This window comes from Chiloscyllium plagiosum, unplaced genomic scaffold, assembly GCF_037043375.1.
Source record: "Chiloscyllium plagiosum isolate Xiang-an unplaced genomic scaffold, Cpla_swu_hap1 HiC_scaffold_12, whole genome shotgun sequence".
In the NCBI taxonomy this organism is placed as follows: domain Eukaryota; kingdom Metazoa; phylum Chordata; class Chondrichthyes; order Orectolobiformes; family Hemiscylliidae; genus Chiloscyllium; species Chiloscyllium plagiosum.
Genome location: NW_028270150.1, coordinates 22,142,931 through 22,167,699, shown reverse-complemented (window position 1 = coordinate 22,167,699; position 24,769 = coordinate 22,142,931). Strand labels below are relative to the sequence as shown.

Here is a 24,769-nt window from a genome sequence, read left to right as displayed (position 1 = left end):
ACAGGGGGATCTTTGTAAATGAAAAATTACTGGGTCGGACTTGGTTAATTAGATTTACAGATTAATTCTCGGCCAAATTGGAACCCAAGGAAAGCACATTTCCTGCTGTTACCAGAACAAATTGTGAGGGAGATAGAAGGCAGCGGTAACAAATTTGTTTGATGGAGCTAAACATGACAACTTTAATCTTCCCAGTGTTCAATGACACTGAAATTTCAAGGCATCAGAACATTCTGCCTATATTATTAGCTACATATATTTTAACAATAAACGGCAGTGTTTTAAGTAATAGAGTCTTTTTTTTTAGCCCTCCAAAGCATTGAAGTGTCATTTTGCATTTGTGCTGTAAGCTGATGAAGAGGTTAGGTCATAAATGAGTTTGTTGTTCAGCTCAGGGATCTGAATACTACAGCTGACGCAAAAATCCACATCACCTCCATGAGCCTTGAAGCTAGTTATTTTTTGATACTAATTTTTATAATCAACCATTGCAAGCTCTATACTGTCATAAGGACCCTCTGAGTCACTGAATTCTGCCGAAGCTTTTCATGATTGGGAGCAGTAAAACATCAAGCAAGTTGTGACACAGCTGTAATAAAATACTTCTCAAAGGGTTACTGGCTGCCCTTAACTGATTGATCATTATCACAGGCCCCCTCCATTATTCCCAAATCTCTGCTTCAGTACAAACGTTTGTAGAGACAGCTTTGTGACTGGTTCACTTCTGATTTTCTCACTGTCTCCAAACCATTCTCTCATCAGGCCAGGCAGACAAAGATATCTCACATTCTTATGACTGATATAAATGCAGACAGGCAGGAGGCTGGAAGAACACAGCAAGCCAGGCGGCATCATGAGGTGGAAAGGGTGTAAATCTTCTTCAGGACACCTGAAACGTTGACTTCTCCACCTTCTAATGCTGCCTGGCTTGCTGTGTTCTTCCAGCCTCCTGCTTGTCTACCTTGGAAATGGCATCTGCAGTTTTGTTTTTGTCTCTAACTTGATATAAATGCAGAGCATAATGAGAAGTAGAAGTAGACCATTTAGCCCTTCAAACCTGCTCTTCCACGCAACATGAAAATGGCTGAAACAAAAAAAGACATTGTTGGAAAAGCTCAGCAGGTCTGGCAGTATCTGTGAAGAGAAATCAGAGTTAACATTTTGGGTCCTGGTGACCCTTCTTCACAACTGAGGAAATGTCATTGTACCTGCAATGTTAACTTTGATTTCTCTGGGTGTAAGTTTGCTCACTGAGCTGGAAGGTTCATTTTCAGATGTTTTGTCACCATACTAGGTAACATTACCAGTGAGCCTCCGGTGAAGCACTGGTGTTATGTCCCACTTTCGATTTATGTTTAGGTTTCCTTGGGTTGATTATGTCATTTCCTGTGTTGGTAATATCATTTCCTGTTCTTTTTCTCTTCATAAAATGTTGCCAGACCTGCTGAGCTTTTCCAGCAATTTCTGTTCTTGTTGCTGATTTACAGCATTCGCAGTTCTTCTAGTTTTTAAGAAAATGGCTGACCTGCTCCAGGTCCCAACCGCAACAATAACTTCTTATAACTGTGTCCAGAATTTTTTCTTTATTCTTTCACAGTACGTGGACTTCACTGGTAAAAGCCACTACTTGTGACCCATCTCCAATTACCCTTCAACTAAGTAGCACAATAAGCCAATTCAGAGAGCATTTAGGAGTCAGCTACAGCACAGTGAGCAACATGTAGGCCAGACTATGTATAAGTGGCCTACATGATGCCCTGACAGAGAGTTTGTAACTCGAGTGGCAAGAAGTACACTTCAACTCTAATGTATCCCGGAAATTTGAAGGCATTCACAGGATATCACAGTTGGATAAGGAAATGGTTCCAAAAGAGTTAATGTTCATGTTACACTGAGCACCACCCATTTTTAAGATGTTATACACAGCTTGTGGTTGGAGTCTATAAGACCTACAGTAGACTCTATAAGGAGCAGAGATATGCTGTACAGTTCCCAAGAGTCCTCACAATTTTGCATGATCTCGTAACATAGTTATACTATGCAATAAACAATCTTGTTAACTAAGAAGAGTCTGGTGTAACCTTTTCCGCTGATTATTATACAGGCTGTAGTTAAATTATAGACAAAAGAAGATTGGTTGCAGTGAAGTATTTCAAACAACTTTTACTCTGAACAACATACAGCCAGAGGTAGAGATACCACATAGTGAGCAGTAGTATGGAACTGACTTCCATGCAGAGTAACCAGCAGAAAAAGAAAAAGACAGAGAGGAAAATAAATCTTTGGATACAAGTCAGTTTCCCAGTTTGAGAGCATAACCACTTTAAGAATGTGTTGATCGTCAGTCAACAACAGATATTTAATTACCAACAGCAGCGACTATGGAAGCAGCAACAAGGCAAACTCAGCACTTGAAAGACAAACCTTCATCAAGAAGCTGGTAACAGGTACAGGGACAAGACTGTGGGCTTGCAAAAGAGAAAACAGTCAGCTCCACTTCGAAAAGGATAGAGGTCTGAGGGAACAAGGAGCAAGAAAAGACTTCAGGAGTTAAGTGTGATATCCCTAAGGGAAATGGGATAATGCTAAATGTAGTGCAAAGACCAGAAAGGGAAGATAGAGGAATGAAAAGAGAGAGTTCTTACATCTCACAATGAACGTCCCTGCATCCACAAGCTGCAGCTGTGACAGACAATGTTAGGGCCTGAAAAGAAATTGTCCTGAGGGGTGTTTCAGAATTGAGAAGGCCTCAGAATTTATTTAATCTGGAAAGGAGGAAATTTACAGACATCTAATAAAAGAAGACAAATTTGCAAAGCTGAAAACAATAAATCTCTGCAGAACAGCTAGTCAAGAGAATTTAAAAGATATATTAAATAATTTAATACAGTTTTACTGCAATAGAGACTTGTAAAAGACTGCCAAATAAAGCAAATACCATACAGAGTCTAGCAAACTCTTCAGTAATTGAATTTAAAACCACACTGGAGATTGGAATACTACAAGCTTAAAGAACAATAGATTACAAGCAGTATTAACATGCTACAGACTTAAAACAGCTTTACAGTACAAAAATTAAGAGAACCACTACAACGAAATGTTCAAAGTCCAAAGATGTGCAGGTAATACGGATCGGCCATGTTACGTTGCCCCATAGTGTCCAGAGATGTGTAAGTTAAGTCGATTAGCCATGGTAAATGCAGGGTTTTGAGGATAGGGTTCAGAGTTGGGTCTGCTGAGATGCTCTTTGGAGAATCAGTGCAAACTCAGTAGGCTGAATGGCCTCTTTCTGCACTGTAGGATTCTATGAATCTATGAAATGGAAAAAATATAATATTTTCACAAAGATTCATGGCCAGAGAAGGATCATGCAGAACACAAGATTGGACGTCTTGGAGAAATCAACTCTTCAGATACAGAATTATATCAATATCAAACACGAAATTCAGAGTTGGGTCACTATTATAGAGCAATAAAAAGGAGATTATACACTTAACGGACTCAACATGCTCAAGCATCTTCTTTAGGAAAGATATCCATGACATTGAAAGTGGTAATTTATAGTCTCAAAAATATGGGGTTAAAAGAATTTGTGTTTGTCAATGGGTATCCTGTTAAATTTAAGCTTGAGGTCACTATCTTGCAGAACAGTTCCCAGAGCTGAAGAAACAGATGCTACAGTCAACAGCGGTGAGACCTTGCAACATTGGTGGAATAAATGTGAAACGCATGCAAATACTACAAGTCACACTTCAAATTGGAAAGCATAGAACAGTTGGAAATGTCCATGTAAAACAAAGAACCATAGATGCTGGAAATCTGAAACAAAAATAGAAATCGCTGCAGAAACACAGCAGGTCTGGCAGCATCTGCAGAGAGAAAGCAGTTAACATTTTGGTTCCAGTGACCCTTCTTCTGAAGTGATAGTAGCTTGGAAAAGGTGGTATATCTGTTGAAGTCAGGGTTTAGGGGAGGGGAAAAAAGTGAGTTCATTGATAGACGTCACCCAGTCTGTGTTTCATCTCCCCGCCGTAGAGGAGACGACACTGTGAGCAGCGAATGCAGTAGACTAGATTGAGTGAAATGCAGATAAATCGCTGCTTCACCTGTGAGGTGTGTCTCGGACCTAGAATAGCAAGGACAGAGGAAGTAAATGGGCAGGTGTTACACTTTCTGTGACCGCATTGCCATGGGAGTGTGTGGCAGTGTTGGGAGTGGAGTGGAGTGAGCCAGGGTGTCCTGAAAGGAACAGTAAGTGCAAAATGCTGACAAGGAGAGCGAAGAGGAATATGGGTCTGGTGATGGGATCTCACTGGAGGTGGTAGTAATGGTGGCTAATGATATTTTGGATGTGGATGCTGGTGGAATGCTAAGTGAGGATCAGGGGAACCCTATCAGTGTTGTGGAGGGAAGAGAAAGGGTGAGGACAGAAGTGCAGGAAATTGGTCAGAAATGCCTTGGGAGTCCACAACATTGACTGTAGACCACATGAACTCTCATGGCTTCAGGTTAAACACAGGCAAAAAGCCTCCTGCTAATTATCACATAACGTCCTCCCTCAGCTGATGAATCAGTACTCCTCCATGTTGAATAACACTTAGAGGAAGCACTGAGGTTGGGGAGGGCACAAAATGTACTTCAGGTGGGGGTTTCACTGTCATAGCACCAAGAGGGGCTCAGAAGCAGTACTATTGATCGAGCTGGTCGGGTCCTAAAGGACATAGCTGCTAGACTGGGTCTGCAGGACATGGTGAGGGAACCAACCAGAGGGAAAACATTCTGACCTCATCCTTACCAATCTGCCAGCTGCAGGTGCACCTGTCCTGAGTGTATCAGTAAGAGTGACCACTGCACTGTCCTTGGGAAGATGGAGTCCTGCCTTCACACTGAGAATAACCTCCATCGTACTGTATGGCACTGTCACTGTGCTCAATGAGACAGACTTTGTACACACCTAGCAACGCAAGACTGGGCATCCATGAGGTGCAGTGGGACATCAACAGTGACAAAATTGTATTCCAGTGCAATCTGTAACCCCATGGCCCAGCATATCCCCCAATCAACTATTACCATCAGGCCAGGGGATTAACCCTAGTTTAATGGACAGTGCAGGAGGGCATGCCAGGCATACCTAAAAATGAGGTGTCGTTACATTTCAGTGCTACTTGAATGCCAAAGAGCATAAGCAGCAAGTGATAGACAGAGCTAACCAATCCCACAAAAAATGGATCAGATCTAAGCTCTTTACAGTCCAGCCATATCCAGTCATGAATGGCAGTGGATAATCTAAAAACTCACTGGAGGCAGAGGATGCTCCATAAGTATCCCCATTGTTAATGATGGAAGAGTTTAGTTCATCAGGGCAAAAGATAAGGTAAAAACATTTGCACCAATCTTCAGCCAGAAGTACCTAGTGGATCATCTATCTTGGCCTCCTCCAATGGTCCCCAACATCATAAAAGCCAGTCTTCAGCTAATTTTATTCACTCCACGTGATATCAAGAAACAGTTGGAGATATTGGATGCTGCAAAGGCTACGGGCCCTGACAATATTCCAGCAATAGTACTGAAGACTGGTGCTCCAGAACTGGCCATTCCCCCAGCCAAGTTCTTCCAGTACAATCACAACACTCGCATCTACCTGAATATTGCCCAGTCATGCCCTGTACACAAAATGCAGGACAAATCCAACCTGGCTAATTACTGCCCCATCAGTCCACTCTCAATCATCAGTAAAATGATTAAAGGTGTCAAGCAGCACCTGCTCAGCAATAACCTGATCAGATACAACCAGTTCGGGTTCCCCCAGGCCCACTCAACTCCTGACGTCATTACAGCTTGGTTAAACATGAATAAAAGAGCTGAATTTCAGAGGGGCGGTGAGAGTGACAGCCCTTGACATCAAAGCTGCATTCAACCAAGTGTGGCATCAAGTAGCCTGAGCAAAATGGAATCAGTTGGTATCGGGAGCAAACTCTCTGCTAGTTAGAGTCATACCTGGCACAAGGACATGGACAGAAGATATATGGGAACACTCACCACCTGCAGGTTCCCCTCCAAGCCACACAGCATCCTGACCTGGAAATATATTACCGTTCCTCCACTGTTGCCCGGTCAAAATCTTGGAATTCTCTTCCTAAGGGCATTGTGGGTCAACCTACAACATATGGATTGCACCAGTTCAAGAATAAGAAATAAATACTGGCCCAGCCAGCAACACCCATGTCCCATAACATAGAACATAGAACATAGAAGAATACAGCGCAGTACAGGCCCTTCGGCCCTCAATGTTGCACCGATCCAAGCCCACCTAACCTACACTAGCCCACTATCCTCCATATGCCTATCCAATGCCCGCTTAAATGCCCATAATAAGGGAGAGTCCACCACTGCTACTGGCAGGCCATTCCATGAACTCACGACTCGCTGAGTAAAGAACCTACCCCTAACATCTGTCCTATACCTACCCCCCCTTAATTTAAAGCTATGCCCCCTTGTAATAGCTGACTCCATACATGGAAAAAGATTCTCACTGTCGACCCTATCTAAACCCCTAATCATCTTATACACCTCTATCAAGTCACCCCTAAGCCTTCTTTTCTCCAATGAAAACAACCCCAAGTGCCTCAGCCTTTCCTCATACGATCTTTCTACCATACCAGGCAACATCCTGGTAAACCTCCTCTGCACCCGTTCCAGTGCCTCCACATCCTTCCTATAGTATGGCGACCAAAACTGCACACAATACTCCAGATGTGGCCGCACCAGAGTCTTATACAACTGCAACATGACCTCAGTACTCCGGAACTCAATTCTTCTACCAATAAAAGCCAGTACGCCATATGCCTTCTTCACCGCACTATTTACCTGGGTGGCAACTTTCAAAGATTTGTGTACATGGACACCAAGATCCCTCTGCTCATCCACACTACCAAGTATCCGACCGTTAGCCCAGGTCGGATACTTGGGTAAATAAGTAAATAAGTAAATAAGTAAATAAATAAACAAATAAATAATTAACATGTTTGGTAGCAACCCCTGTTTTAACCCGCAGTTTAAGAATCCTGATCTAATTCCAATTCCTCACTTATACCTGCTTAAAATATCTTAACGTGTAAGCAAAATATTTCAGATTATGGAAATCTAAAATAAAACAAAGAGAAATTGCTGAGAACAATCAGCAGGTTGCATCTGTGTGTTTGGAAGGAAAGGTCATGATAAACTCTGTTTCTCTCTCTCCAGATGCTGCCAAGCCTGCTGAATATTTCCAACATTTTATGCTTTTAGTTCTTGAAACGTATTACATTGATCAACTGCACTACTCAGAGGATTGAAGGAGGCTTGTTGTATTTTCCGGATCAGTGGTGCTGGAAGAGCTGGATGCTGCCTGAATTGCTGTGCTCTTCCAGCACCACTGATCCAGAATCTGGTTTCCAGCATCTGCAGTTATTGTTTTTACCTTGTTGTATTTTCCGACTACCATTTATCTGTTGCATATGCCTGTTATCCTTTGAGAAAATCCTAATGACAACGTGCCTTTAATTTGGAGGCTTAGCATGTCTTAAAGCCTATTCTGTCATGTCCTATGAAGGACTAAATCTCTAGTTAAGCCTTCTAGTTCACAGGGGTCAGCTCTTACAGCGTGATATTCTCATAATGTTGTGGCAGTTGTGGACCTTGGCCTACATTACTAGTTTTGAGATCTGTCACTGTCCCCGTCAAAAACGAGGTAATAGGTATGGAGTACAAATCAATAGCATTTCTTGTATTTCTTGAGCCTGGACAGATAATACTCCCAGATTAGATTTGCTTAGCATGCAATCTATCATGGTGACAGGTAATCTTTTAACAGCCCTATACACCCTTTTAAGCCACCTAACACAGGTTGTCATTAAAATACAGAAGGGTAGATTGCTTAAAAAGTAGGACAGAGATGGCAAGGTCCTCACGCACCTTGGAATGCTCCACTCTATTTTAAAGGCACTATACAAATGCAGCTTGGTACTATTGTTTCTAACCCATTCAAGTCTCATGTTTTTAAGGTGTATCAAAACAAGAAGGTTGTGTGTTTATAATATACTCAAGTAGTTGGCATTCTTGAACTAATTCACATGACCATCTTTAACTGCCTAGGTGACCTTTTAATTTGAATGTAAAGGGGATCAGGAATAAAACAGTACAGGTACATTTTGTAAACAGACTCAAATGCTGAGTTCTACATGGTAAAATTGAGAGAGGATGAGTATAACAGAAATATCCACTGGATTATTAATTCACTGGGATAAAATTCTGAATGGGTATATTTTCTAAACCTAAAATAAAATATGCTTTAACATAACATAAGAACTAGGAGCAAGACCATCTGGCCCTTCAAGCCTGCTCTGCCTTTCAATAAGATCTTTTCATGGACTTAGCTCCATTTACCCGGCTGCTCACCATAACCTTTAATTCCTTTACTGTTCAAAATTCTATCTATCTTTGCTTCAAAAACATTCATCGAGGTAGCCTCAACTGGGCAGGGAATTCCACAGATTCACAACCCATTGGGTGAAGAAGTTCCTCCTCAACTCAGTCCGAATTCTACTTCCGCGCACTTTGAGGCTATGCCCCCTAGTTCTAGTTTTACACACCAGTGGAAACAAACCTCCCTTCTATCTTACCTATTCCCTTGATAATTCTGTATGTTTTACAAGACTCCCCCCTCATTTTTCAAAATTCCAATGAGTAAAGTCCCTGTCTACTGAATCTTTCCTCATAAGCCAAACTTCTCAATCCGTAATCAACTGAGTGAACCTCCTCTGCACCCCCTCCAGTGCCAGTACATCCTTTCTCAAGTAAGGAGACCAAAGTGTACACAGTACTCAAGGCTGGGCCTCACCAGCACCATATACAGCTTCAGCGTAGCCTCCCATAACCCATCTTCCTTGCAATGAAGGACAATACAGAACAAACTCGGCTATCCGAACATCAATTATCTGAATTTCTGATTATCCAAACAAAATCTCAAGGACCCTGTCCATGCATTTCAATTGAAGTGGGAAAATTCTATTCCTCACCCATTTAATGCATCATTTTGTAAATTTGAACAGGAACATAGATGCAAGTATACTTTAACAAATAATAAATTTCAAATATATACTCAAGATATGATGTTCGAGTTAAGCCTTACACTTTTTGTAAAAAGGCTCTCCGATACTTATTCTCCCGAGGACCAAGGTTTGTGACTGCGAACACGCAAGAACAACATACATGCAAGCCCAAGCTGTGCGGTCTAACAGCAAGATTCCCTTTCAACATTGACTCACTCTGTTTTGCAAACCCAACAATTCTTTTTCTCAGGCAGAAGTGGGTACTGCAGATGTTGGAGATAAGAGTCAAGATTAGAGTGATGCTGGAAAGGCACAGCAGATCAGGCGGCAGCCGAGGAGCAGGAAAATCGACGTTTTGGGCAACAACCCTTCATCAGGAATTTTTTCCCTCAGTTCATTTTCCAGAGAGTTAAGTCAAAAAGTGTACTCACACTTCTCATTTCTGTTGCTTTCTCCTCCCATTATCCCATGATGCCTCTCTTTTTCCAAAGAAATGTAATTCAATATCTTTCAGCTAACAAGAAAATGTAATGTAACTTTTTTTTTGATGGGGGAGATCGAACCGTAGTGAGTTAGCACATGTGAAAATAAACAGGAGGAAGACTTGACTGGAGGAAACACGAGGAAAATATTATCCCCTTAAAAACAATCGATGAGAGGACAGAAACTGAAGTCAGCAAACAAATCTTTCGTTCATACTCCCCTTGTATTTTGCACCTCTCTCTCGCTCTCTCTCTCTTTCTCGAAGCGCTCAGCAGTTGCTGAGGGAGGGATGGACAACACTTGGTTGGTCTGGATAGTGGGATGACACTGAACAGAAAGACGTTAGCTGCTGTTGAGGACTGGGATAAAAATGCAGAAAACATCTGCGAAAAATTTCACAGACTTGTTGAACTCATGCCAAAAAGTGATTTTATTTGTAAAATATCATGAATTTTTAAGCAATATCCAGTGTTTGTGCACATTTTATCAATTGAATGAAATAAGAACTCTGTAAACATGCTTTTTTACATAATTATGTTCAGTATAGCTTCCTTTGTTTACGATCAAATCAGTTATCCGAACAATCAGTCACCCCAGCAAAATACGTCCCGCCCATTTCGTTCAGATAATTGAGCTTGTTCTTAATTACCTGCTGCACCTGCAAACCAAGGACACCCAGGTCCCTCATGGCCAAGGACACCCAGGTCCCTCTGCACAGCAGAGTGCTGCGATTTCTTTCTGGTTTGTTCCAACACAAGCTGCAGGAACAGCAACTCACTTTGTGCTTAAGCACTTTATAACCTTCAGGAATCAACATTGAATTCAACAACTTCAGACCATGAACTCGTGCTCCATTTCTGTTACATCCGTCTCTCACTGCATCCAGTGTTTGAACCTATGTTCTGATATTATTCCTACCATGAAGACATTTTCCATCTATAACACCCCTCTATGACCATTAGCACCCTGCTCTGCTTTTTGGTTTGAGCATACTTATCATCTGTTCCACTTGTTGCTTTTTAACAGCATGAATAGTATAGATTTTATAGCCTCATTTAGTTGCAAAAAAGAGCCATTCTGGACTCAAAATGTTAACTCTAAACTTCTATCCAGAGGTGCTGCCAGACTTGTTAAGTTTCTCCAGTCCTTTCTGTAGGTATTATAGATTTCCAGCATTCTACAGTACTCTGTTTATATTTGAGTGTTTTTTTCCCTTGCAGAGTTAAAAGTACTGAGGAGGATGTGTCTTATACATAGTGATGACAATAGTTTGCTGGAGTGAGTGTTACCTACAGATGGCGTGGTTTCATCACATTCTGATCTGGGTCACAGATGAGCACAGGACCTGGCAGAATAAGAAAAGTGACGTCAGGAAGCAAGGTGGAGGGCACATCCCTGCCTACATCAATGGTGCTGAGGTGGAGATGGTTTTGAGCATCATGTTCACAGGAGAGATGATCACAAACAATCCGTCCTGGTCCACCCACATTCAATTCTACAATCAAGAAAGCACAACAATGACTCTCCTTCTTCAGGAAGCTAAGGAAATTCGACATGACCACAAAGACTCTTAGCAATTTTTATAGATGCAGCCAAGAAATGGATGCATCACAACTTGGTATGGCAACTGCTCTGCCCAGAACCATAGGTAACTACAGACGAGAGAGTCCAGTCCATCACGCAGCCAACCTTCCATCCATTGAGTCCACCTACACTTCCGGCTGCCTCAGGAAGGCAGCTAATATAATAAAAGACTCCTCCCACCCTGGTTATAATCTCTTCCAACTTCTTCTGTTGAGCCGAAGATACTAATGCTTAAACACGTACCAATGGATTCAAGAACAGCTTCTTCCATGCTGAATTAGATTTCTGAATGGACCTCTCAAATTTTAATTTTCAAATCGATCTCCCTCTTTGTGCATCTTCTCTGCAATGTTGTATTCTTCTCTCTGGTCTATCCCCCAATGTGCTTTGAATGGTATGATCTGTCTGTGTTGCATGCAAAACAAAACTTTCCATTGTATCGTGGTACAAGTGACAATAATAAATCAAATCAAAACCAGAGGGAGAGTCACCAGAAACAGTCCTCAACACTCCCAAACATTTCAAAGATCTGTGAGAAGATTGACTAATGAACACTTTAGTGATAGGAGGTAGGAAGGGAAGGGAACTTCCATAAAATGGAGATGAAGGGATTTCATTTTCTCTCAGAGGATTGTTAGTCCATGGCATTCTTTTTCCATGAAAGCAGTGGGGATTGGGGTATTGAATTTATTGAAGATGGAGTTCCATAGATTTTTGGCAGACACAGGAATCAGGAGTTATAAGGGGCAGTTAAGAGAGAGCTGTTGAGATAGCAATGTCATCACTCATGATCATATTGAATGGCAGCACAGGATTGAAGGGCTGAATAGACTACTTCCAAGTCTTCTGTCCCAAACTATAATCAGAGAATGGCAGCAGAATTGCAAATGAGGGATGCAACATTTTGCATTTTGCAAAAATGCAAACCATCTTACTCCATAGGCCAAGATTGGATTCCTCCCATTTCAACATCAAATTGGTTTGTAAATGATTCCAGGAAATTTACCTCCACTGGTCTGGAACTTTATTTGTCATATTCATCATTCTCTCCTTGAAGTAGCATTTCCTGATATCACTCCTTAATTTACTAGATTGAATCTTTTTCTTCATTATTTTAGTCTCTCAATTTAATTTAAGGCATGACAATGAAGGTTTTGAAGCAGCTTAACACAAAAAGGTAATTTAAAATTACATTTCATGGTGTCTTACCGAGGTTTAATGGTCTACATTGTATTGCATGTTAACAAGGCCTATCAGAGGCTTAAAGATTATTTACTGCATGTAACATCCCAAAACTTAATTTGCTCAGTGTATATTTATGTCAGATTTATAAAGTACTATCCGTGGGAGTCAACAGCACCAATTTTATGTCTTCAGCAATCCTGAGTGTTCACACTTGAGTTGAAAGGTTAATACAGCATTGAAATTTGAAACATGTGGTCAGGGATTAAGGAATATTGCTTTAATCCAGGATTTTCCATCAATCCCCGAATGTAATTACAGTGAATCCAATACCAAATGCAAATGAGAGCAGATGTTCAGTGTCTAAGTAAGGCATTATGTCCTTAATATATCTCCGGTGCTCTGAACTATTGTGGTAACTGCAAGTTAACAATTTGCTCCAAGGCCTAATGATACAACTGAAATTTCAGACAATAAAAGTGTTGATATCATGTGAATTTATTGCACTGAACTGAGTCTATATTACAGAATAAAACAGGACATGGATTGAGGCTCCAGCAATTAGTTCAGATAAGATTTACATAAGGTGAGAGGAGAAAGACTTAAAAGGGAACCAAGGGTCAACCTTTTCACGCAGAGGGTTGTTTGTGTGTGAAATGAACTGGCAGAGAAAGTGGTAGAAACTTGGTTAGAGATAAAAAAAACTGCAGATGCTGGATCTAGAGTAGACAGGCAGGAGGCTGGAAGAACACAGCAAGCCAGGCAGCATCAGGAGGTGCAGAAGTCAACATTTTGGGTGTAACCCTTCTTCAGGAAGTGGTAGATGTAAATACAGTTACAACATTTAAAAGATATTTGGACAAGTGCTTTAATAGGAAAGATTAGAGGGATATGGGCCAAGTGGAGGCAAATGGGACCAGTTTAGTTTGGGAACCTTTCTTTGGTATGGACACATTGAACTGAAGGTTGTGTTTCCATACTGTATGACTCTCTGACTCTATGTTATAGGTGTCCTGGATCTCAGGCCAATTTAACTGAACAAGATAGAAGAGAACTTGCAATTGCAGATGTGATAGTGTAGACGGAGCTTGCAGGGGTTGTTTAACCATTTTGTGACTTGCTGCTTAAAAGAATAGAAGAAGCTTTAAAAGAGTAGAGTGGCTTTCACAAGTTCAAGTCTGAGCACTTCCCAAACAGTGATGCATTTTTGAAGTTTTGCTACGAATGTAATGTAGAAAATGCAATGGCCAGCAAACAAGCATAAGACAAATGATCAGATAGTTTATTCTCTTTATGATGTTAATTGTGGGATTAACTATTGTGTCCAACATATCAGGCATAACTCTGTTCTCTTATTGAATTAATTTTTATTCATTCACAGGATGAGGGCATCATGGCTAGGGCAGCATTAATTGTCCAACCCTATTTGCCCAGAGGGCAGTTAAGAGACAACCATTCTGCTACGGTTCTGGAGTCACATGAAGAGGAGACCAGGTAAGGATGGCAGCTTCCTTCCCCACAGAGTATAAGTGAGCCAAATTGGATTATCTGACGATCTGCAGTGATTCCATGGTCACCATGAGACTCTTAATTCACGGTGGAATTTGAACCTTATATGGGTCTCTGGATGAATAGTTTAGTGATAATATCACAAGATCATCACCTCCCAAAGTGAAAACTCTGCTCACACAGGAAAGAGCAAATGAGGTTTCAGACTAATATCTCATCTTGTTTGCCACTCCAACAGTGTTACACTGAAACGTCAGCCTCAGTCTTGCATTGGGTAAAAACAATGATTGCAGATGCTGGAAACGAGATTCTGGATTCGAGTGGTGCTGGAAAAGCACAGCAGTTCTGGCAGCATCCGAGGAGCAGGAAAATCGACATTTCGGGCAAAAGCCCTTCATCAGGAATACAGGCAGAGTGCCTGAAGGGTGGCCCCTCTCATTTATCTCGCCACCCTTCAGGCACTCTGCCTGTATTCCTGATGAAGGGCTTTTGCCTGAAACGTCGATTTTCCTGCTCCTCGAATGCTGCCTGAACTGCTGTGCTTTTCCAGCACCACTCAAATCCAGAATCAGTCTTGCATTGGAATAAGGTTTCAATACACAACCTTCGAACTCTAGAAGTATCAGCCCTGTCAATTGAGCTAAAGCTGACACCTCAAATGGTTTTTCTCCCTTCCCTGTGTGTTTTTATATAAGGACATGGAAATAACTCATACTCCAAAATTACACAGAGAGTTTCCAATGCATTTTTACATATTTGCCTACAATGTACAAGGTGCCCTCTGATCTGTATACTCTATGCAGTTGTAACAATACTGTTGCTTTAAGAGGTATATTAGAAAGAGAGGCTTTGAGGCAGAGGTGAAGTGCCAGGGGAGTAAACAACTTGTGAGGCTGTTTTATTTTAAAAGTTGGAACAATAGAAGCAGTCTGAATGGGTGTGATCAAACTTCCACAGAACCCGGATCTTTAGTTGAGCTTTCAGCAATTGCTGTTGGAGTCTTGAAGGAGTGAAAGCTCATTTGTCCCTCTCTCAGTTACTGGGGGTTCTCTGCTTGGTAGGAGTTGCATGTGAGAAAATTTGTTTTCTGAATTTGCATTTTTCCAAGGAATGCATTTATGGGATGTTGCTATATTGCAACAGTTAATTAGTAATAGTTACTGTATCTATTATTCTGTTAAGTTATTCCAATAGAGTTAAGTTATTCCAATTCCTTCATTGTTTTGTTGTATTTCAACTTAAGTGGATGAATGAAGTATGTTTTGTTTTAAATCATATAGTTGGACCAGTAGTTTATACAGGTAAAAACAATGACTGCAGATGCTGGAAACCAGATTCTGGATTAGTGGTGCTGGAAGAGCACAGCAGTTCAGGCAGCATCCAAGGAGCAGTAAAATCGATGTTTCGGGCAAAAGCCCTTCATCAGGAATAAAGACAGAGAGCATGAAGCGTGGAGAGATAAGCTAGAGGAGGGTGGGGGTGGGGGGAAAGTAGCATAGAGTACAATAGGTGAGTGGGGGAGGGGATGAAGGTGATAGGTCAGGGAGGAGGGTGGAGTGGATTGGTGGAATAGAAGATAGGCAGGTAGGACAAGTCATGGGGACAGTGCTGAGCTGGAAGTTTGGAACTAGGGTGAGGTGGGGGAAGGGGAAATGAGGAAACTGTTGAAGTCCACATTGATGCCCTGGGGTTGAAGTGTTCCGAGGCGGAAGATGAGGCGTTCTTCCTCCAGGCGTCAGGGAGCGGCGGTGAAGGAGGCCCAGGACCTCCATGTCCTCGGAAGACTGGGAGGGGAAGTTGAAATGTTGGGCCACGGGGCGGTGTGGTTGATTGGTGCGGGTGTCCCGGAGATGTTCCCTAAAGCACTCAGCTAGGAGGCGTCCAGTCTCCCCAATGTAGAGGAGACCGCATCGGGAGCAACGGATAAGCAACGGATACAATAAATGATATTAGTGGATGTGCAGGTAAAACTTTGATGGATGTGGAAGGCTCCTTTAAGGCCTTGGATGGAGGTGAGGGAGGAGGTGTGGGCGCAGGTTTTGCAATTCTTGCAGTGGCAGGGGAAGGTGCCAGGATGGGAGGGTGGGTTGTAGGGGGGCTTGGACCTGACCAGGTAGTCACAGAGGGAACGATCTTTGCGGAAGGTGGAAAGAGGTGGGGGGGGGAAATATATCCCTGGTGGTGGGGTCCTTTTGGAGGTGGCGGAAATGTCGGATGATTTGGTTTATGCGAAGGTTGGTAGGGTGAAAGGTGAGCACCAGGGGTGTTCTGTCCTTGTTATGGTTGGAGGGGTGGGGTCTGAGGGTGGAGGTGCGGGATGTGGACGAGATGCGTTGGACGCTTCAGGCTCTCTGCCTTTATTCCTGATGAAGGTCTTTTACCCGAAACGTCGATTTTACTGCTCCTCGGATGCTGCCTGAACTGCTGTGCTCTTCCAGCACCACTAATCCAGTAGTTTATACAACCTACATTTACCTTGAAAATAAGAAAATTTAGGGTCTTCTGAATATTTTGAGAGGTTTGGGCCTGGCCTATAACACAATATTTAAACACTTTTATTTGATAGGAACCATGGATTGATTAAGGACCATATGAGTGCCACCGTGCTGTTCGGACGGCACAGTGGCACAGTGGTTAGCACTGCTGCCTCACAGCGCCAGAGACCCGGGTTCAATTCCTGCCTCAGGCGACTGACTGTGTAGAGTTTGCACATTCTCCCCGTGTCTGCGTGGGTTTCCTCCGGGTGCTCCAGTTTCCTCCCACAGTCCAAAAATGTGCAGGTTAGGTGAATTGGCCATGTTAAATTGCCTGTAGTGTTAGATGAAGGGGTAAATGCAGGGGAATGGGTCTGGGTGGGTTGCTCTTTGGATGGTAGGTGTGGACTTGTTTCCACACTGTAAGTAATCAAATCAAATGAGGCAGATGATAGAGGAGTGGTGAGTGATCTGGAGACCCAGGCTAATACCTGGAGACATTGGTTCAATATCACTATCACAGCTGATGAATGATACCAACAGTGTGGGTTCAATTCCCACATTGGCTGAGATGGGTTGTCTTCTATTTACCCTGATGTGTGAAGGACTTCCCCGTGGTGGAGATGTGGAGACCCTAAGGTTAAACCACCACCAGTCGTGCCTCTCTAATGAGAGACCAGCCTCAATGGTCTGTGGCGACTTCACTTTTTTACCTTTAGCAGCCTATGTATGGCACACATTTTATTAAATACACATGACAGTAAATGATAAATGGTGGAATTTGATTGCAATAAAATATCTGGAATTATAAAGCCAGGCTCAGTAATAACAATCAAGAAACTATCCTTCATTTCCCATCTCTAGCAAAAAGAAAGCATTGAGATTCAATCAATTTCTTAGGAGTTGACTGGCAGGTTTCTCAGTGAATTACAGGCCTCAATATTGAACACCTATCTCAGAATAAAGGGTTGCATGTTTAAAATGGAGATGGGTAGGAATTTCTCCTCTCAGAGAATAGTGAATCTGTGGAATTTTTTATTGCACAGGGCATCAAAGCTAGATTACTAAGGCTGAAATTGTTTTTAATCGCTAAGGCTTATTGGGAAAAGACAGGAAAGTGGGGTCGAGGGCTATAGGATCAGCTGTGATCTCATTTTATGATGGAGCAGACAGAATGGGCTGATTGACCACTTCTGCTCCTGTGGTCTTATCAAAGCTGGGTATCTCCTGGGGTCTACAGACCATCACTGCAGGCCTAGTCTTCAGGGCATTCAACAGCTATAAGGCAAGTCTTTTTCTTGTGGGTCTGATGGATTGTGAAGAGGGTAGGGGTCAGGGAAGACAGAGGCCAGGACAAGGGTGGCTTTCAGCAGATATCCTCTTGCCCCTGATTTTCACACATTGGGGCAAATAGAGGACACCTCCTCTTTCCTACCCTCTCCTAAGCCATGCAGCAGGCAGGTCACCCTGAAGCCACCTTTCCTGCTTGTTGGGAAAGCAGATCATCAGGGAACTGGGACTTTTAAGTGATTTTAATTTGACAATTCCTGGCCTTAATTGGTGGTGATTGAGAAGGTCCCCAATTGGCCTTCTCTCCCAACATTTCATTGCTGAAATGGTCACAAAGGAGCAATTTTCTCTCCAGGGCAAACTCACCCACTCTTCGCACCACCTCCAGGAAGGGTACATTGTATCTATCATTCCTCCCATTTGAAATGAAGCATTTGGGCAAGACTGCTGAACAAACAGCAATTGCTAGGACCATTCCTCTGGCGAATGGGACAGACCTCATGCTCCAAGCAAGGACCCAAGACCATTAGTTAGATCACATGGATGCAGGGGAACCAGTGGATATGTTGTATTTGGATTTCCAGAAGGCATTTGACAAAGCACCTCACTAAAGGAAGACATAAAGTATGAGTACATGGTGTTGGAAGTACTTTATTGGCATGAATAGAGAATTGGCTAATGGAAAAGAAACAGCAATTGGGATAAAGTGTTTTTTGTTCAGGTTGGCAACCAGTAGCCAGTGAGGTTCCATGGAGATCAGTGCTGGGACCACAACTATTTGCAAACTATATTAAAGACTTGGAGGAAGAAAATGAATGTAGTGACCAGAACTGCACACAGTACTCCAGCTGTGGCCAAACTAATATTATATACAGCTTCACCATAATATACTTGTACCTGTATTCATATCTTGACTAATAAAGACAAGTAGAGTTGAAAAGTGTGGCACTGGAAAAGCACAGCAGGTCAGGCAGCATCTAGGAGCAGAAGAATCAATATTTCTGGCATAAATCAGGAATAAAGACATGTATTCCATATGCTTCTTAACCACTTTATCTACCTGCCCTGCTGCCTTCAAGGATGTATGGACATGCACACCAAGATTCCTTTGATCTTCTGTACTTCTTAGAGTTCCAAGATGCATCACCTTACACATTGCAGTATTAAATTCCATTAGCCACTATTCATCCTATCTGACCAGCCCAACTGTATAATCCTGTAACCTAAGGCTTTCCATCTCCCTATTTATCACACATCACTAATTTTCATATCATCTAGGAACTTACTAATTATACCTCATACATTCATGTGTGACCATTAATGTACACAGCAAATAGCAAGTGATCCAGTGGCAAAGCCAATGGTACACCCCTGGAGGGTTGGTGTTGCAAAAACATCCTACAGCCATCACCATCTGCTTCCTGCCACAAAAACAATTTTGGATCCAATTTGCCAAACTAACCTAGAACCAATGAACTCTCAACTTTTTAACCAGTCTGCTATTTGAGACCTTGTCAAATAACCTTGCTGAAGGCCAAGTAGACTACCCTCATCGGCGCACCTAATTCTTTCCTTCAAAAATGTAATCAAATTTATCAGATTAATCTCACTCTTACAAAGCCAAGTGGAGATAAACTCTGTCCTTAGGAATTTTTTCCAATAGTTTCCCTATCACAGGTGTTAGATTCACCGATGAAGGGCTTATGCCCGAAACATCGATTCTCCTGCTCCTCGGATGCTGCCTAACTGGCTTTGCTTTTCCAGGACCACACTCTCAACTATTAGATTTGTAGGCCTGTAGTTCCATGCCTTAGACTTAGCACCCTTTTTGAGTGTTTCGTGTTCATTGAAGGTCCCACAGGCCTTAAGGCAGCGGCCGGAAGCTGGGATTGTTGCCATGTGAAAGGCGCATGAAGCAAACCTCTTTGCAGTGCCCTAGGAGGAGCACTCAGCGACTGAGGGGGAGGGCGGAGTTGGGTGTGAGGACTGGGTGAGTTCCTGATGAAGAGCTTACGCTTGAAACGTTGATTCTCCTGCTTCTCAGATGCTCCCTGACCAGCTGTGCTTTTCCAGTGGCACACTTTTTGACTCTAATCTCCAGCATCCGCAGTCCTCACTTCCTCCTCTTTACTGTAAGCCTTTAGCCTACCTTTTCTGCTGACACGCCCATCCTGCCATTACTCAGCCACAGACCAGAATCCAGTGATGGTACAATGGCGTGGGGGTGGGGTGTCTTACCGGCAGCAGTCCCTACTCCCTGATGGTACTATCATTCAATCTGTTTGGCCTGCAGCTCTCAGCAAGTGGGATTTCCACCCCCATGTTCTTGGATTCAGGCAAATGTCCACGAAATTTCAGTTAATAGCACTTGATGCTATTTCTTCACAAAGTTTTACTGCCATTCGGACCATCATGCCTGTTGATATTAAGGGATAGATGTGTAGATAGGTAGGGACACCACCACTGTGTCACAAGAGACCCAAACACTGAAATGGAATCCTGGTATTGAACCAGGGATCTTTAGATCTTCAATCTAACACTGTGCCAGTTGAGCTATTTTGGTAGTCCAATTCATATTTATAGATTTTATTTAAAATAAACAACTTGACTAGGCATGTTATGCCACACCTCTGGAGCAGATGGGCCTCCTGACTCAGAGGTATGTAAGTGATCACTGCACTACAAGAACCCTGTAGTGCCTGTATTTTTGATGTAATTTGGATTATTAGGCTCATTGAGCTCCTTATAATCGGATGAGTAAGCCTGAGGCATAGAGGTGTAGTAGAACCATGCCAAACATTACTGAACTTGACATGAATATAAACTCCTCAGGATCCAAGCCAATCAACTGTAAATCACCTTTGGGCCTGTATACAGCACCCCTCTGCTGCAGTATGCAGTATTGCCATTCAACTGAGTCAAAAATCAGATATGTCTATGCAGATAACTATCCAGGGAGAGAGAAGATAACTAATGACTTCCAGTGAATATTTTACATTTAAATTACATAACAGGAAATGCTGGAGAGTTCATTATTATATATCAAACATATCCATCAGACTTATTATAGAGTCAAAACTGATCAGCAAAATTCATGAACGGATGGTTCATTTTGGTTTTACAGCAAGCTTTAATCCTTAATATATAACTTCATGCCAGCATGCATCCAAGCATAGCATACAAGAGCTAAAGCTAAACCTCATTAATCAAAATTTCTATCACCCCTGTTTTTATTTTTCCACAAGGGACTTAACCTCTCAACAGAGATTTGGCTTCCATCCCCAAGAAATGTATGAAAAGGAATCCTTAGCGCTATCTGGATGGTTGGGTGAATGACCGTCATGGTTACTGCTCTATTTATGTTTGTCTGCAAAATTCTTGTGTGTCAGGAGAAATCCATATATCTTCCATAGCTCCCCCAGTACCCTAATGGTAAAGGGCTGTTTCCAGGGAAAGGCTAAATTCCTCCAGAATCTTCTTAAGCAGCCTTAAGCTCTAACTTGGGGCTGTCTATCACACTCTTGGAATCCCCAGAAACCCTCTAGACTATCCTTAATGGGATCCATTACTTATCTAAAATCGACTAAATGCCAATGTCATTGTAGATGGTGAAAAAGACCTGCCTTTATCATCAGTCTTCGAAGGGTCTTGGAGTCCCCTGTTATGAACATGAAGGTGTGTACTGTATTTTTAAGAGAGAATGAATACCGTTGTTAAGTGAGAGCTTACAAGCACCGGTGTATGTGACTAGATGGCAGTCCCAGAGTGTACTGGATGATTGGAAACATGTAATATTTGGCTGTGAAATGGATAACTGAGTTTTGGTTGCTGTTTTGATAACAATTTGAATTTAACCAATTAGTTTAAATTATGCCTGAGGATACTAAAACCAAATCGAGTCTGAATTTATTATTTTGCCAACATCGAAGCAATGAGACAATCTGATGTTGGGAGTATAAAAAGGCAAGCATTTTGAAAATTGGAGAAAGAGTAACTGCCATTGAGACAGATCCAAGAAGTTAGGAAACACTCTATTTTCATCTGAAACATACTCGCAGTAAAAAGGAAGAAGTCGACCCAGGGAATTTATCAGCTAGAAGAGTGAAGTCAAGAAGACGACAGCGACTGTGTGGTTTTGAAACTAAGTTGATGTAATTTTAATAAATGGTTCATTGGAACAGCATATTGTTATAGATTTGGAGGCAGGTAATAATCAGTTAAGAGAAAAGGGGGCTTACAGTTGTGAATAGTTGTTGTTTAATGTTCGCTTTTAGAGTTAAAAAATAAATTGATGTCATTTTCTTTAAATAGTGGAATTTGGAAGTTCTCTGTCACTCCTATTTTAACAGATCATGAGGAGAGGTGAGCTTTTCTGGGTGTTTAGTTTAATTAACAGATGGGTTCACCTCCATGTTGTAATACCCTGAGCAAGAGCTTTGACAATGTCACGCCTCAGTCTATTGTGAGTTTCCAGATAATATTTGTACGTTTTGAACACAGATGATGGATTAAAAGGGGCTGCTTCAAATCATATGACCTTTTGTTCCTGAGCTCTAGCCAGTCCTGTGTCTCAAGCAATTATTTAAATATGAGAAATGCAGACCATAACGGAAATTCAAACATCACTTTGTTTAAGAATGGACTTCCAACAAAAGAACTGAAACATATTAGCCAACTTCGCTTACTAACAACCAAACAAGGAACAAGATTAGGACTCGACCTTTTGAGCCTTGTCTGCCATGCAATAAGATCACGGATGATCAGATTTGAACTTCAATTCTACATTCTTTCACACCCCCAGTAATCTTTCATCCTTTCGGTAATCAAGAATCAATCTACCTTTGCCTTAAAAATATTTGAAGGTTCTGTACTTACTGTCTTTTGAGCAAGAGAATTCCCATAACCCTCTGGGAGAGTTTGTTTCCCCTCATCGCTGTCTTACATGGGGGATCTCTTATTTTTAATCTATAACTCTTAGTTCTAGATTTTCCCACAACAGGAAACATCTGCTCAACATCCACCCAGTCAAGTCTCCTCTGGACCTTAAATGTTTCAATTAAGTCAGCTCTGACTCTTCTAAACTTCAAAGGATAAAGACCTAGCTTCTCTAATCTTTCATCATAAAGCAATCTGCCCATTCCAGGTATTAGTCTAGTAAACTGCTTCCAACATATTAACACTTTTTTGTAAGTCCGGTGACTAGAACTTTATACAGCACTCAAAGTACAGTCTCACCAATGTCCTCTGTGTTTGAAGCATTACTTGTCTTGTCTTGCATTCAATGCCTCTGCAATAAAATATAACACTCTATCAGCTTCCCTGATTACCTGCTGTACCTGCATATTAACCTTCTGTGATTCATGCACTAGGACACCCAGATCTCTCTGCATTTCAGAGCTCTGCAACCTCACAACTTTAGATGATTTGATTTTGATTTGATTTATTGTAGTCACAAATACCTTAGTACAATGAAAAGCTTTGTTTTGCGAGCAGTACAGGCAGATGATAGCAACAAGGACAAATGGATCAAAGGGTGCTTAGACAGGGCAAGGCACACAAGGTTATGGCTGCGCAGGAAGTGCTCAAAGCAACATGAACATTAACAAAATTAACGTTATTTGCCATCAGTCTAATAATTGCAGGGAAGAAGCTGTTCTTGAACGTGTGTGTGTGTGCGCGTGCACCTGTTTTGAAGCTTTTGTATCTTCGGCCTGATGGAGAGGTTGGAAGAGAGCATTACTAAGGTGGCAGCCTTTCTATGGAAACAAGAAGTGTGGATGGAGTCCATGGTGGCAGGTTGCCTTGACCGTGATGGTCTGGGCTGTATTCACAATCTTCTGTTGTTTCTTATGTCCTGGGCAGAGTAGTTAACATGCCAGGCCATTATGTACCAGTATGCTTCCAATGGTAAGGGTCCTTATGGATATGCTAAATTTCATAAGCAGCCTGAGGAAGGAGGGGCATCGTTGTGCTTTCTTGACTGTCGCATCTATGTGGGAGGTCCAGGACAGATTGTCAGTTATTGTCACTCCGAGGAACTTTATGCTTCCAACCCTCTCAACCTCCGCTCCACTGATGTAGATGGGGGTGTGTCCTCCTCCTTTCTTCCTGAAGTCAATGATTAGTTCTTTAGTTTTGTCAACATTGAGAGAGAGATTGGTATAATATAATATGCTTCATTTTATTCTTTCTGACAAATGGACAATTACACCTTTTTGCATTTTATATTCCATTTTCCATTCATTTGACATCTCTTTGTAGGCTCCTTATTCCCTCTTCATAATTGTCTTTAGACAACACCTTCCAAACCTATGATCACTTACATCTAGATGTAGAGGGCAGGAGATACCACAGGACCATAAATCCATGATATAGAAGCAGAATTAGGCCATACAGCTCATCAAGTCCATTATGCCGTTCAATTATGGCTGGTATGTTTCTCATCCCCATTCTCCTGCCTTCTTCGCATAACACTTAATCCCTTTATCAATCAAGAACCTATCTATCTCTATGTTAAACAGGCAGTCAGAGAACACTTCGGCGGTCTGGGACATTTGGGTGACCGTCCTCCAAGGTGGACTTCAGAACAGGCAACAATGAAAAGTGGCCAAGCAGAGGCTGATAGTCAAGTTCGGTACACGTGGGGATGGTCTCAACTGGGACCTTGGGTCCATGTCACACTACAGGTAACCCCACTGCACTATACACATACACAGAGAGATGCACGCACACAGACACACATACACACATACACAGACAGACACTCCTACAAATACACACACACTCTCTCCTGTAGACCTATACACTCACGCAGACACACTCTCTTATGTTCACACATACACTCCCACACTCATGTACGCATCCTCTGACACTTATACCCCTTTACACTCACACTTGCACACACTCTCACAGACACTTATAACTCCCCCCCCCCCCCCACACACACACACATATAAGTTTGTGGGGTGAATGTGTACTTGCACAGTTACATCTTATTTGCTCAAAAACTGCATGAAACCATGCAGGATTCTGTAAATCCGTTTTTTAGATTAGAATCAATCACCATTGTGGCACAGACAGCCTCACACAGGGAGCTAACATGTTCAATACCTTACCTGGGCCGACATGACACCAATTATTAAAGTTCACTTGAGAATG

The 24,769-nt window shown here is 42.1% G+C and overlaps 1 long non-coding RNA gene across 1 annotated transcript; it reads left to right on the top strand.

Annotated features, from left to right (window-relative positions):
- Nucleotides 1–12,810: 12,810 nt before the first annotated feature.
- LOC148148500 (uncharacterized) lies at nucleotides 12,811–24,268 on the top strand. Its single transcript, XR_015758741.1, has 3 exons — nucleotides 12,811–12,924; nucleotides 13,720–13,832; nucleotides 24,133–24,268. It is a non-coding gene; the product is annotated as an uncharacterized LOC148148500 (long non-coding RNA).
- The last annotated feature ends 501 nt before the right edge of the window (nucleotides 24,269–24,769 follow it).